This window comes from Chrysemys picta, chromosome 2, assembly GCF_011386835.1.
Source record: "Chrysemys picta bellii isolate R12L10 chromosome 2, ASM1138683v2, whole genome shotgun sequence".
NCBI classification, from domain to species: Eukaryota; Metazoa; Chordata; order Testudines; family Emydidae; genus Chrysemys; species Chrysemys picta.
In genome coordinates this window covers 129,752,048-129,768,089 of record NC_088792.1, presented here as the reverse complement: position 1 = coordinate 129,768,089, position 16,042 = coordinate 129,752,048, and positions in this window count along the sequence as shown.

The window sequence follows — 16,042 nt, the reverse complement described above, 5'->3', positions numbered from 1 at the left end:
GTTTGACTACATTTATTTCAGAAGCATTTTGGCTGTAGAGCAGTGTTATTTTTCACTTTTAATTTCACCCAGCTATCTGAAAAAGAAAACACAACCTATTGTGGCTCTTTGTGGAGCCCTAATAGGATTTTAATTAAGTAACATGTTTTATTTACATTTCTTTTACCCCTTCTACAATATACACTACATATTTTATCGGAAAAAGGAACATGCCTTCAATAGTTTAACTTCTATAACATTATATTAAGCCATATTAATTTTTACATGAAGTGTAACTGTTTATTTTGTGTTTACAGAGTTTTTATGTATCCTTATTTAAGTGACAGTCTGATTACTCAGAGCCACATTTAGGCTTAGTGTTTTTAACATTACTTCCTTTGTACATTCCAGCCAGGCCCTTGAATCAGAGGTCTTTTAACTTTTTATTCTTCTCCTGCAGTTCTTAGCTGCTATTTATTACTTTAAAAAAAAAGGATTCAGAATCTCTCCCCATTGTCCGGCCACATCCTTTGGTCCTTATTTAAAAAAAATACTAAACTTTAAAAAAACATGTACTCAACGGGTTAAATGTTAAATACCAAAGCCAAACCACAGTAGCCTGTGTCCCTCAAAAGGGCCTGTCAGTGTAGCAACTTTGAATAAAAGACTCAAATGGATTTTTAGTGGCATTATTAAAAAAGGAATTCATCTTAAACCTACAAAAAAGACTATTACAAACCAGAAGTGTTGGTTTAAGTTCTTAAAAAACTTACATAATTACACAATATATTTACACACATTACACACACAAATTCCTTTTTTGCTTAACATCCCTTGCACCGCTTTCATTATTGTTACACAGCTGTACACAGAATGCATTCCCTTTTATACATTCAGAGGCAGTTAAGTTCCAATGGAAACCCCTTATGGCAGGGGTGGGCAAACTTTTTGGCCCGAGGGCCTGTCATAAACATACAGCTAAGGGTAGCATAAAATCCCTCTTTTACCTGTAAAGGGTTAAGAAGCTCAGATAACCTGGGTGGCACCTGACCAAAAGGACCAATAAGAGGAGAAGATATTTTCAAATCTATGGGGGAACGTTTTTTGTCTGTGTCTCCCGGAGTCAACAAGGAACCAGGGCAGGGAAAATACATTTCCCTAAGCCATATCTGAACTAAGCATCTAGTCTTGCAAAAATAGTAAGTAATAGCAAAGAAATGCGTTGAATTACCTTTTGCTTTAGCTTGTGAATTTTCCCTGTGCTAAGAGGGAGGTTTATCTTTGTTTTTATAACTTTAAAGTTTTTCCTAGAGGGGAAATCCTCTCAGTTTTTGAGTCTCTTGTTATTCTGCAAAGTACTTACCATCCTGATTTTACAGAGGTGATTCTTTTACCTTTCCTTTAATTAAAATTATTTTAAGAACCCGATTGATTTTTCATTGTTCTTAAAATCCAAGGGTTTGGGTCTGTGTTCACCTGTACCAGTTGGTGAGGATATTATTCTCAAGCCTTCCTCAGGAAATGGGGGTGCAGGGTTTGGGGGCAATATTTTGGGGGGAATAGGACTCCAAGTGGTCCTTTCCCTGATTCTTTGTCTAAATCACTTGGTGGTGGCAGCATACTGTTCAAGGCAAGCTGGAATTTGTGCCTTGGGAAAGTTTTTAACCTAAGCTGGTAAAAATAAGCTTAGGGGGTCTTTCATGCGGGTCCCCCACATCTGTACCCCAGAGTTCAGAGTGGGGCAGGAACCCTGACAGGGCCACATCTGAGTGGGGAAATTGTATGAAGAGCCATGAATGTAGGGCTGGGGCAGGGTGTTGGGCTGCAGAAGGGAGTGCGGGGTGTGGGAGGGGGCGTGGTGTGCAGGAAGGGGCTCAGGGCAAGGGGCTGGGGTGCAGGAGGGGTGCAGGAGGGGGCTCAGGGCAGGGGGTTGGGGTGCAGGAGGGTTGCGGGGTGCAGCAGGGGGCTCAAGGCAGGGGGTTGGGGTGTGGCAGGGGTTCAAGGCAGGGGTTCGGGGGCTCAGGGCAGGGGGTTCAGGGTGCGGGCTCTGGTCCAGTGCCGCTTACCTCGAGCGGCTCCGGGGGGGGCAGGGCAGGCAGCTCCGCTGCATGCTGCCCTCGCCTGCGGGTACCACCCCTGAAGCTCCCATTGGCCATGGTTCCCCGTTCCCGACCAATGGGAGCTACGGGGGGCAGTGCCTGCAGGCGAGGGCAGCGCACGGAGCCCTCTGCCCCCCTCTCTCCTAGGAGCCGCAGGGACGTGGAGCCGGCCGCTTCTGGGAGCGGTGTTGGGCCAGGTCAGGCAGGGATCCTGCCTTAGCCCCGCAGTGCCACGGGGCTGGCAATCCTGCAGGCCAGATTGAAAGCTCTGATGGGCCGGATCCAGCCTGCGGGCCGTAGTTTGCCATCCCCTACCTTATGATTTTTTTTTGTGTGTGTTTTTGACTAAATTGTCCATAGTCAAATGATTTAAAGCAGAATGTTTCTCTACCTGCTGCCTGCAGCAGTACTTTACAATTTATTATTTACAGACCATTTTCCTTCAGAATAGCTGTAAAAACTCCTGGGAACAAAAATATCTGCCTGAGCCTCCTTGTATAATTTGTTTAAAGATCAGGGTTTTACCCGATATCACTGTACCAAGTTGCACATATATTTACATTTACATGACTGGATTTTATTATTAAACCCAGAATTCTGTTCTTATAACACCACAACTGTCACTCTTTAACATTTTCCCAACTCCCAACTATTTACTTTCCTCCAAACTCTGTAGTATTAATTTCTGCAAAATTACTGTTAACTCTTTACTCTCTTTAAATCACTTCTACATCCAGTTTATTATATCTTAGCTTTATTATATTACTCTCTGCTGCCGTAGCTTTTAAAATTTTACTGGCAACATAGTTTTGTAATCGTAAACCCTCCATGCTTTCACTCAAAGTGCTGTGTTTAACAGCTATGCTGATTCTTGTGCATTTTGCATTTTTGCTGTCTCCAACTTCAGATCTTCAAGCGCGTCCACGCAAACAAGTGTCTAGGACTCTGAAATCCAGAGGAGTGTACACTCTGGGGTGGGGTAAATGATGGCAGTGTAAATGCCAGTTAGATAAGTTTAATTTATTACTGTATACTATATTTGTTAACTGATTTATTCAACTCCCCCCCCGTGGATTTAAATCAGTGATGACATTTAATCTTAGTCTGTTATACCCTGTTTCTTTAAATTCGTTAAATTCTTTAAGTAAAGGTGTGTTAACTTTAATTTAAGTATATTGGATGTATATTATTTATAATTGGTATTTTAGAGTTACACCAATGTCACAATTTATTAACAGTATTATTATTAGAATACGTTTATTCTTGGAGGTTCCCAAGGCACGCCCTTGAGTGTGTACAGGGGCCAGCCAGGGGGAGGCACCGCCAATTTTAAATTCCTTTAGGGGCAAAAGGACTGCAGCAGAGGGGTGGATGGAGGATTCCCACCTATCCAACATCACCACTGGGATACCCAGGATCTCCTTTAATGTCAACAACATTAGACACTCAGGCACACAGGTGAGTGTTGCCTGCTCCCAAGTAACCCAGGGAGGAAAATGAGGCAGGTTAATTACCATTTGTTGAGTCTCCCTAATTTCCCAGCACCTGGGTGTCTCTTCTTTACAACCTTGATGGTTATAACTCTTATTAGGGACAGTCCTGGGGTGGAGGTGCTTTATTAGCTGAAGAACATTCCCTTTTTTTTTTTTTTTTTTTTTAATTTTAGTGATAAATTCCCTGAGTTTCACCCAAGGCTGGTCTAATGGGTGGTGTTGCATTAATCAGGTCTCAGGCCTACAGCAGCTCCAGGGGCTCTTCACTCTCTCTCCCCCTTCCCTGGCTAGCTGCTGGGAGGTGGGGGGAGGATGAAGACATGATCCTGTTCCCATTGCTCACAGGGGAAGGGGAGGAGACACCCTGAGCTATTGGGCTTTTTCTGCTGCCTACTCTTCCTCCTCCCCCCGTGCAAATGGCTTTAGGCAGGTTGCTGAGAGGAGGGGAAGGTGGGAGAGTGCTCTACCTGCAGCAGCTCTGATTGGTTGCTGAGCCTCAGGAGGTAGGCAGGTGGAACAGGCAGCCAATAAGAGGGCTCAAATTTGCTAGAGAGTTGGAGTTTCTGGGTTTGAGCCTAGTCAAAATCCCATCATCATGAAAGAACTGCAGAAGTTGGCAACACTATTTGGTGTGTGCAGTAAGCTCGGCCTACACAAGCTATCAAGTGTGTGACACACACACATACACCAGCAGATAATCACATTTGCGATTATTTTAAATGGACTGTGCCATTCTTGTTAGCTGGAGCATCTTCCAGCCAAGTTGAGAACAGCCAAGTGACACCTCAGCTGTACTCTAGTCTGCAAAGACAAGGGAGGCAGAAAGGAGGAACAAGGAAGGGCTCAGAGACACAGAATGAATTTTTGGTTGCTGTTAGGCCAGTAATGCTGGAAAAGGAAAGGGGAGCTCCCAAAGAGGTGCAGAGCAGCTTTGACACTTTGAAGCCCTATTTTAAAATCCCTTTGTTAGGTAGGTAGTGCATACACCTAAAGTCCACATACACCCACAACTTGCACATACTTTTGTCAGGCCCAGTTCTGAGCCTGGCCACACACTGCCATTCTGAAAGTAGACATCATTGTCTGTTCAGAATTGAGGGGCTTAATACAGCAGATGTACTTGAGAGCACATAACTAGCCCTTTGAAGATTCTGCCCTTCAGCTTCAACTGAATACAAAATTATTTGTTCCATTACAAAATAATGATATATTATACTTATTCCCTAATGATTATAACTACAAATTTTGTTTAACCACATGACCCTGAAAATCTGATGAAAATGCAAGTAAATTACTGCTTTAACTTTGTCATCTAGCTACTTAAAGCAGTAACTAAAGCTCCACAGCTATTATGCTTTTGTAGCAAGCACTGAATGCCTGAAAGTCTTTACCACCATAAACAAATGCTGAGACAGCCCCCGGCATTAGCCTAAAGCATGGGTGGGCAAACCTTTGGGCCCGAGGGCTACATCTGGGAATAGAAATTGTATGGTGGGCCATGAATGCTCACAAAATTGGGGTTGGGGTGCAGGAGGGGGTGAGGGCTCTGGGGTGGGGCCAGAAATGAGGAGGTCAGGGTGTGAGAGGGGGCTCCAGGCTGGGTCAGGGGAGTGGGATGTGAAGGGGGAGGAGGAGGGCTCTGGCTGAGGGTGTGTGCTCTGGGGTGGGGCTGGGATGAGGAGTTTGGGGTGTAGGAGGGTGCTCCAGGCTGGGACTGAGGGGTTCAGAGGGCAGGAGGAGGATCAGGGCTGGGGCAGGGGGTTGGGGGGGGTAAGGACTCTGGCTGGGGGTGCGGGCTCTGGGGTGGGGCTGGAGATGAGGAATTTGGGGTGCACGAGGGTGCTCTGGGCTGGGATCGAGGGATTCGGAGGATGGGAGGGGGATCAGGGGTGGGGTAGGGGGTTGGGGTGCGGGGAGAGGCTCAGGGTTGCAGGCTCCAGGTGGCGCTTACCTCATAAGAACATAAGAACAGCTGTACCGGGTCAGACCAAAGGTCCATCTAGCCCAGTATCCTGTCTACCGACAGTGGCCAATGCCAGGTGCCCCAGAGGGAGTGGACCAACAGGCAATGATCAAGTGATCTCTCTCCTGCCATCCATCTCCATCCTCTGACAAACAGAGGCTAGGGACACCATTCCTTACCCATCCTGGCTAATAGTCATTAATGGACTTAACCACCATGAATTTATCCAGTTCTCTTTTAAATGCTGTTATAGTCCTAGCCTTCACAACCTCCTCAGGTAAGGAGTTCCACAAGTTGACTGTGCGCTGTGTGGAGGAAAACAGTTTGCTAGGGCCTAAACTTTAGTTGGCTCGGGCCTGAACTTTGGTTCAGACCTGAACATTAGTTAAGTCTATTGTAGGTGAAAGGTTTTTAGAGGCAGAATAGAGGAAAAGTATAAAAGCAGAACTATCTATAATTATAAGACCTGTGATTCATAGTGCTGCATTGACGGTTTTGGGGAAGTCTGGAAATCGCAGTAGGATAGACTGTGAAAAACAGGAAAGCTTAGAAACTGCAATAAGGCAGACTGTGAAAAACAGGAAAGCTTGTTAAGCTATATTCCTTTTATGGAGAGTGTATTCCAAATATGGCAATAATGCTGATAAGAAAGTATGTATCATGTAATTGTGGTTTTATGCTATATAAGCTGTGCAAGATTCTGTAATCAGGGGGATTGCTAGTTTACTGGTACCCCCCATGCATGCATGAAAATAAAAAGGCCTCAGGCGATTCTGATTCAAACACAACGCGTGGTCATTTTTCCACAACAATCTTGGTGCCAGTGACTCGGATCCACAGACTGTCCACCGGACCAGGAGACCACGGACCATTCCCCTCCGAACCCAGCCGGCACTTGATAGGTGAGAGACCTTTTAAATCTCTATTTGGGTTATCGGTGGAGGACTGTCCGTAGGCCCTGGGTCGGGTGAGTAGCAAGCTGGATACGGACCTTTGCTGCCAGACTCGCCTGACAACTTTTTGGTTTCCCGGGAGGAGCCACGGATAAGTGGCGGGGAGTCGGGGTTCCCACAAGGATAGGTCTTGGTTGTAGGCCTTACCTCAGCGTTTGTGTGCAAGTGTGAATGAAAACGAGGGAGGGTCATAGGAAGACGCCCAGAGCTTTCTGCGAGGCCTTGAGGCTTACGACCAGGAATGTCTCTAAAGCAAGCCCTATGACCCGTGTGAGTGGCCTGATATTGTTCAGGGGGAGCTGAGGATCGTGGGAAAAAGGGATTGTAGGTTCAGGAAGACGCTATCGGAAACCTAGGGATTGAGAGATTGGATCTCACAGTCGGTAACCCCGGGATAGCTGACCAAAACCCTACAATCAGGTAGACTCCAGGAATGTAAATGTAATTGGTATACCAGAGATGATCAAAATTTGTAATTTCCATTAGAAGAAAGCTTTGACCTTGACAGGACTGTGCACCTCAGAGGCGCACTTCTTGCCAACAAAGTCGGACAAGATCAGTTTGATGCATATATTTATTGGTGTAAGGAAACAGTAAAACGGCGCCATAAATCTCAAGTAGGGAGTCCCAAGGACTCCCAAGAAAAGCTTAAAACGCAACTAAAAAAGATAAAAAAGGAAATTGACTCTTTTCCGTAACCCCGCTGGCCAGCAGATATCGTTCTATTTATCTAGACCCCCTTCAGGAGGCAAAGCCCCTTTGGAGTATCCCCTCCACGCCTCCTGACGATCTTATAGACCTGTTATTGTCAATTTTTCTCTTTAGTCCTTGTTTATCGGTTAACCTTTTGGGAAAAGACTTGTTGTGTAAATTAAATTGTATAATCTGCTGTACCCCAGATGGTGTGTATCTGGACCTGCCTGGTCCTGCTCACAATGAAGTCCTGGCAGTTTATAGGAAAGGACTGACCCCAGCCCTTCCTCGTTGCAACAGGAACTGCTGGTTAAGGTCTTTCCCTCCCTGTGGGCTTTGTGAGCCGATCATGCCAACCAGGTTGGGTGCATTGGGTCTGCCCAAGCCGTTAAGATTGGCCTAAACCCAACAAGAACCCAATGTGTTGTTATCTCCTTGATTTAACAAAAAGTCATTATTTCTATGGTCAGTAAGTGTAACTCCCCCGTTTTATTATGCTGTTTATGCTGTTCTTTTTTCCTCTCCCGTTGTCCCTAGCCCTGTTATTATTCTTTTTTATAATGCACCAGTGCTGAGGGGTTATTATCGCCTTAAGAAAAGATTGTATTAAGTCCAGACATAAAGAATTAAAGTTATTATTAAATAAGATGCATCTAGATGTAATGTGTGTATGTAATGTATATAAATAAAGAAAAGGGGGGTTAGTTAAAAGGCCCACCCTCCTTGCTAAATTGGTAGTGAAACAATGCCTGTGCCCATGGAAAGAAATAATGCAGCAAAGAAAAAAGGATCGGGCCCAAACAAGCAGGCAACCAGAGTTTGAGGAAGTTGAAAGAAAGAAAGTGAAAAGTTAACTCTGTAGTTACTGGAGGGAATCAAGCAGTGAAACTTGGTAGGAATGTCTGTAAGTAATCCAGGCAAGAGGTTATTTAAGTGGAATTATTCAACTATGAATAATTTAGTCGAATTTGCTGAAGAACACTCCTGCTGTGTACAATCTGTATTTTATAAGTTTGAGATGAATTGGTATTGTTTAAAGTTGCAAAACTGATAATACTTTTGCCAGACACAGGAAACTAGTGTTGTTTAAGGTATTTAGCATTTAATCCTTAAGGTGACTTAATGCTTTACAAGATTTAAAATGTTTTAAATAAAGACCAAAGGTTGTGGCTGCAGCAGGGTAGTCAAAGCCAGGAGAATAAAAGATTTGAATTTGTTTCTGGGTAACAAAATAGCAGATAAAAGATCTGGTAAAGAGAGAGAAGGACAGTGCCACTGGTTCTGTGTGGTCAATCTGTCACTTTGCTGTGGGTGTATGAAGATTTTGTAAGCACAAAAGAAACAGTTACACCTTGTGTAGAAATTAATGAAGAGAATGTGCATTTTCCCCAGAACATGTGCAGTGTATATTGAAGCAGAGGTAAAAGAAATGCAAACCTATCAAAATAGGTTGTGTTGTCTTTTTTCAGATCACTGTGCGTTTGAAAACAGGAGTTAAAAGTTAATTGTGTCTCTTTTTAAGTAAGAGTCTTTAAGCTGTGGATAGCTTTGGATCCAGAAGCAAGCCAGAAAGCATCTGTACTAATGCAAATTATCTTAACTGATACCCCCCATGCATGCATGAAAATAAAAAGGCCTCAGGCGATTCTGATTCAAACACAACGCGTGGTCATTTTTCCACAACAGCTGCGTGAAGAAGAACTTCCTTGTGTGGAAGCAGAGAAAGAACTGACAGGAAGGGGATGCAATACATGACAGTTCGTTAGCAAGAGTCAAGCTAACTGTAACCCTGATAACGCGAGATTTGTAGAAGCGGGGATTGTGTGAGGCGGGTGAGAAAGAACTGTGTAAGAAGTCATTATGACCTGGTATAGATAAGGTGTAGAAGACCTTGTGTAGATAAGGTATAGAAAATATTGTATGTTGGCAAGAGTCAAAACAAGTGAGGAAATGAGATATCAAGATGGCCTATGTATAAACAAAATGCAACTGTTGCTCATTATTGTCTGTAACAAAAGGTATAAATGCTTGCTGTAATTGTTTACCTGTTGAGAGACCTGCTTAGCTCTCTCCCTCTGCGCAATTGTGAGAGTTAATAAAGCATCTGACTTGCTATACCTAAACAAATAGTGAGAACTCTGTTTTTCTCTGACAATTTGGGGGCTCGTCCGGGATGGCAACACCCGCAGAGGCACCGGCAGCTGCTACGGATCGTTCCCCTTTGAACCCCATGGCGCCACAATAGAGGTAGGAGACCTTTTGAAATCTCTATTGGGGTGTCGGAGGAGGACTGTCTGTGGGGCCGTCTGTCCCTGTTGGGCTCACGCCATCCGAACTTATTGACTGTGCAGCAAGGTCAGATGCTGAGCGGCTTAGGGGAATTGTTGCCGCCCCCTGTATGCATATGCGAGGTGCATAGGTATGCACCGGTGTTGAGGGGTTGTTACCGCCTCAGGAGGGGTTTTTACCGCCTCGAGTGATGCATCGAGGTACTTGGGAATAGTACCTGGAATAAGGCCTTGGTGTGTGTGTGTGTGTGTGTGTGTGTACACCAGTGTGAATTGAGTGTTATCGGAAGACGCCCAGAGTACTCTGCGAAGTCTTTTGGCTCGTGACCAGAACTACTCTAACGCAAGCCCGGTAACTAGAGGATCTTTTAGGAGATCCGACCCACGGTGGGCTAACTCGGCCTGGCATCGTCCGGCGAGGAGGCTACCTGGGTCTAGGAGTGTGTGAACCCATCTTCCCTCCCCTTTTCCTCTCCGTGTGAGCCACTGACAGTCTGATCATCTCACTGGATGCAACAGAGTAAGCTGCGCCATCTCTCTGAGACTAGCCGACGCTCTTTGCTGAAGGGAGGTGTAGGAGGGTCGTGGCCATCCTCGTTAGTCTCTCCTGTGTAAATACCCTGTAGGGAGAGATCCTTAGTTTATGTGCCGCTAGCGCGGACAGGGCATCCTCCTCCCTGTGTGTGTGATTGGAAAATAGGTGGGGGACAGTCTAAGGATTCCCTCTCACCCACTAAGGGTACCCCAGCTTATTTCATGTACGTACATTATGGTACTAAAACCTGCAGGTATTTAGAGAATTGAAATCATTACACGCGTGAAAATTCATCTAAACAATGCCCACTAGAAGGTACCTTTAATCTAGATAAGATCATACATCTCAGAGGAGCTTTTAATCACCAAAAAGCCTCTGACACACAATGGGAGCAATTTGTCTATTGAAGAAAGGAACGGGTTAATTTGAAATTCAGCTTGGTCCAGAGATAAAGAGAAAGTTAATCTGCGTTCAAGGTCAAGAATCAATGCAGACCAGGCTAAGTACAAAGAAAAACTGCTTTCGGCCCCAGCTGACTGTGAAAAAATATAGACATAGTCAAACCAAAGGCAATACAAGTTACAGTGCTGAGATTACATTTGCAAAGCTTAACTGTCCAGTGAGATCCAACAGTCTGCCTTTGTGACCCTGGAGCTGGCGTGGTTTGGGGAAGCTGAAGAAGCCACAGGCAGCCGGCCTGGACTGGAATCACTGAAAAGACGCCCCAGGAGACCTCAGGGTGTAAAAGAACTGCCCTCCCAAGAGAGGAAGCAAGTTGGAGATTGCACAGCACCTTCTCTGAACGTTATACACAGACGTGGCCAGTCTGGACGTACGTGTGTGAGTATGAAAGTGTGCCTACTCTCAGCCGCAGTAAGTCTGAGAACCGGAGAGGGATTTAGCATTCCTCTTTCCACCCCGGCTGACCGGGAAGGGTGTCAGGTGGATCTACCCCAGTCGTAGCAGGACTGGGCAATAGAGAAGTTGGAGAAAAGGGAAGAGTTGTGTACTTGATAACTAGAATTGAGCAATTAAGAGCATAGATCATGAACCAGGCAGCAACTCAAACCTATGCCCAGGGCAAGTTGCAAGCCTTGAGACAGGACTTCCAGGCAGAAAAGGAAGCACTGGCTAAGCAAGTACCGGTCCTTCAGGGACTTGTCAGAATTTAACCATTTGTGTTTGCATATGCTGTAAGAGCAGTGTGTTTGCCACAAGAGAAAATTGAATAGTTAAATGCCAATGGGTCATGCGTTTTGCCCAAGTGGCAAGCCTCACGAGGGAGGACTCGGGTAGCCTTGTGAGTAAGAATGTTTAACAGAAGAGACCAGGAAGGGTGGGGGCTAGTTGAGAAGCCCACCCTCCTATCTAAATTGGTAGTGAAAAAGCTGGTGCCCATGGAAGGGACGGTTCAGCGAGAAAAGCAGGATCGGGCCCAAGCAGGCAGGCAATAGATAGAGAGATTGGAGAACAGGTTGGAAACTTTGAGGGCATAGTGGAAGGAAAGGAGTAAGTAATTATAAGCATGGGGATTTCAAATCCCCAGGATAATAATTGAAATGGTAAAATGTGTGTAAGACAGAGTCTTTGTACCAAGGTGCAAGGCTCTCCTTTCTTCTGCTGAATAAAGCAACTCTTCCTTATCCCTGTCTGGCTGTTATTGGCTCTCAGCTAGGTGGACCCGATATTTTGGTGACAGTTACTGGCGACTCCGGTTAATGAATTTCTGTCATACATTTAGGTGTTAGGTGTGTGGACGGAACTGAGCCTCTCATTTGTAATTCCTCAGAGTGGAAGCCATGCGTGCAATGAAGCTCTGAGGTTGAATTGGGATCCTTCTGTCCCGTCCCCTGTAGCGGTCAGTATTAGTAGAAATTCCTGTAATAGGATACTATTAGGCCATAATTCCCTCTGTTGTCTGTGTAATTCTCTGTTAGAGTATCAGCAGGCAGATGGGTGGGTCTCTGGTAAAACCCTCTAAGGATAGCCCTTTGAATTATATGTTAAGTAAATGGCTTTTACCCAGTGTTCAGGAAAGAATAAAGATTTGAATTTGTTTTTGTGTAACAAAATAGCAGATAAAAGATCTGGTAAAAAGAGAGAGAAGGACAGTGCCCCTGGCTCTGTGTGGTCGAGCTGTCACTTTACTAGGGGTGCATGGAGATTTTGTAAGCACAAAAGAAACAGTTACACCTTGTGTAGAAATTGATGTGGCTAGTGTTGTGGAAATTGAATTGTGGAGAGGATGTGCATTTTCCCCAGAACATGTGCAGTGTATATTGTAGCAGAGGTAAAAGAAATGCAAACCTACCAATATAGGTTGTGTTGTCTCTTTCAGATCACTGGGTGTTTGAAAGCAGGAGTTAGAAGTAAAAGGCAATCAAAAGTCTGGGAAAGTTAATTGTGTCCCTTTTTACATAAGAATTTTTAAGCTGTGGATAGCTTTGGATCTGGAAGCAAGCCAGAAAGCATCTGTATTCATGCAATTTTCTAACTAATAAGGTAGAAGCCACTGAAACCTGGGCTGCCTATGAAACTAATACAAGGACATATGGGGTAATTCCTCTGTTTTGTCTAAAATCAACAAGAGTATGTGTGTATATAAAGGAAATATTTTAAGCAATGACTGAATACCCAGAAGGGGTAGACCTCTGTTCTTTTGTCTTTCATATCATCAGAGAAAACGGATGCCAGCTGAAGCAGCATTCAATGTACCATGCATTTACTGGTACAATAGGAATTATTTTTGTGTTCTTTGTCCTGTCTTGTGGTGTTTGTCTTGTGGCCAGAATTGTTGGGTTTAATATTTTCATAAGACAGTCTAGTTCAAAATTTAATAGAAGGGTTAAATCAAAAAGCAGATACTTGTTTTTATTCAACTTGGAATACAAAAAGTGTTTGGATAAATCAGGAAAATGTGATATACTAAAGTCTAATACAGTTGCTTAAGTAAGAAAAAGAAACTTCATTGGCCAGATTTTTTTTTAATTGAAAAAAATTGTTGTTAAAATTTGCATACCAACAGTCTTTGGAAGCAAGGACATGGAAGGTTAACCCACTCCCCATATTGCCCATGGGATCCTTCTGGCTACTTCAGATTTCTAGCCAGAGGGCTGGGGAGGGAGGAAAGCTATTGGACACCTGAGGTTGTACCGAGTGGACTCCTCAAAAGTGGGTGTGCTTGTCCTGGTTTGTTGCTCCATAGCTCTGTAATAAAGTTATTTTACTGGAAGGGTGTACATGGCATACATTGAATAATAAGACTAATGTACTGTATAATGGCAATGTGTATGTGTTCATTGTTGGGAAAAGGTGTATGAGTGAAAAGTGGAAGTTTCCTTTGTAGGTTAAAAGAAGCCAAGAAGGGGAGAAGGAAAAAGAACAGAATGAGTTAACTGAGGAAAAATAGCTAGCAAGCTCAGTCCAAAGATAAGATGCTGGCACCATCCAAGGACACTGCCCACAGCTAAGACTTGGCTGATAGCCAAGAAAAGGGGGGCCTGAATGTGCCCAAGCAACTATGAGATCTGCAAAACACTGCCAGGCATTAATGAAATGTGTTAGGTTTCTTTTCTCACAGATAAAAGAAGTGCTACCCAAAGACCCTAGCAGCCCTGCCATTCATTGAAACAAGGAGACTGAGTCTACGTAAAGTCCATCAACGAAAGACTGCTTTGGCTCCACACTGGAAAGGCCCTTTCCAAGTCCTGTTAACCACCACCACCACTGTGAAGTGCCAAGGACTACCTGCCTGGACCCATGCTTCTCACTGTAAAAAGACCCCTCCACCTCGGGAGGACTCTCCGACTGATGATAAGCCTATTTCTCCTTCTAGCTCTGCTGTGTCTTCTGGACAGCAGGAAAAAGAAAGAAAAAAAAAGACAAGGTGAAGTGCTAGTAACCTCTCCCTTGTCCACTGACAGACCTACTGTGCCTCTGGATTTTTCTAGAAGAAGCAAAACCATTACAGGGTGATGTGCTAGTAACCTCTCCCCTGTATGATGCTAAACCACACTGTTTCAGGAAAAGAGAAGAAGGAACACTTGCTTCACTGAATCCACAAAGTCCAGGGATTCCTGACTACAAGAGACATTAAGAACTGACCCTGGTGAAGAAACAAAGAATTATACACTGGCAGGAAGAAACTTGTGGGACCCATGCTTGGGAATGTGGTATTGATTGGATTTTGGGGTTTATTCTACAGGCTGCACCCTGTGTTTTGGATAAGTCCTTCAGCATGTATTGCCCTCCCTAATTGGATTTTAAATGATAAGTACCAAAGGCACCTTGTTGCCATTGCCCCTGCCATCTCCTCCATTACACTATTACCCCTGTAACACATCCAAATACAGACAATGCCATATATTTGATAAAACCAATGACTAAGGCCTTCACACTTTAGTGATTTATTTAAATATTGTTTGAAAAAATATATTTTTAAGGTTCAGGATATCCCATATAAGCGAACAATTGAATGGATCAGTAGAGATAAAAGTATATGATATCACTACCAGTGAACCCCAAGAATTTATAATTGCTCACAGGGGGCTGCCATTAGATTAGCACAACAGAGGGCTTGGGTTGACCGGATCCCTTTGGGATGGGGCCAGTAATGCAGCAGCAGTTTGGAATATTTTTAAGAACCAAGAACATGATGAGAAATTGGGGCAACTAGAGAAGGCCATTGGCCTTGTTTCTGGAGCACAACTAACCCAGGTACAGGCTGGAGTTGATGAGTTACATGTTATTTCCGCCCTTAGTTCAATGACCCAGAAGTTGCTGACAGAAATGGTATTGAATATCACTGAGGCTGGGAAGGCATTGCAGTGGGATCTAGCATGTTCAGAAATTCAGGATTTCCTGAATGACCAGCTAATGGCCATTCGGAATGATCTAGAGCACCAGGCTTGGCCCACTGCCCTTACAGACACATCAGGAGTACCATCTGATCTGCGGCCATGGAGACATACTTGGAAACTTTCTGGGTGGAAGTGTGGACGTTCTCAGTGCTCCTTCCAAGCATATGGACCGGTTCAGGGGGTGTGGGCTCCCACATACCGAATCCTGCCGGGTCCATGGGGAGGATGCATGTGGGATTGGGTAATTCACCGAGACATCTGGGAAATTAGACCTCCTGGTATGCCCAATCGATTTTTAGTCAGTGCTCCTGGGATTACATCTGACATTTGGATGGGGTTAGGGAGTCAATGGACATTTTGGCCGTTACAACCCCCACAGCTTCAGTGTATCCGTAAACTGAAGCCAGGAGAAGTTGTTACTCTTCATGACTACGTTTGCTGGGAGGGTAGGGGACAAGGAACTACCCTGACAGGACACTTATTTTTTAAGCTAATGATAGCTGTGTGTATGTTAAAGCCACCACATTGCAAGACATACATTTTAATCTCATTACCACTGCAGGCAATCATATTATTTACTGGCCTGCAGATAGAATTTTGCAAGTAGTCCTTAGGTTCCAGATACCCTTTAATTGGACTAGTTTAGTACCTGATCGATTTCAAAATTTGCTTTCACTGTTACCAGAGGTTCAGAAAATCTCTGACGTACAAGGGCAAATTCACATGCTTCAAAATATGTATCAAGTATGTTAAATATGCCTTTCAGACAGCTTATAGAGTATCCACCTTATGTACTAAGTATGATGTATTGTGTTATATGACTAAGATTGTACAACAACCCCATCATATTATCGCTATGGGAATGTTATTGCTTGTGTTGTGCAGGAGTATGTTATTGTTGTTGTAAAGGATGTAATAATAGTAATACCTTTCATGTCCATGCTCATCATGCATTGTCATTACATCCAATCAAACCCCCTAAGGTTGAAGCATCTGATGTAGAATCTGAATTCCGAGATTTAATGCAAATAGAGATTTGAAAATGTTTGTTGTACTAGTAGTACAAAAGAGGGGGTTGTGGAAGCAGAGAAAGAACTGACAGGAAGGGGATGCAATACATGACAGTTCGTTAGCAAGAGTCAGGCTAACTGTAACCCTGATAACGCGAGATTTGTAGAAG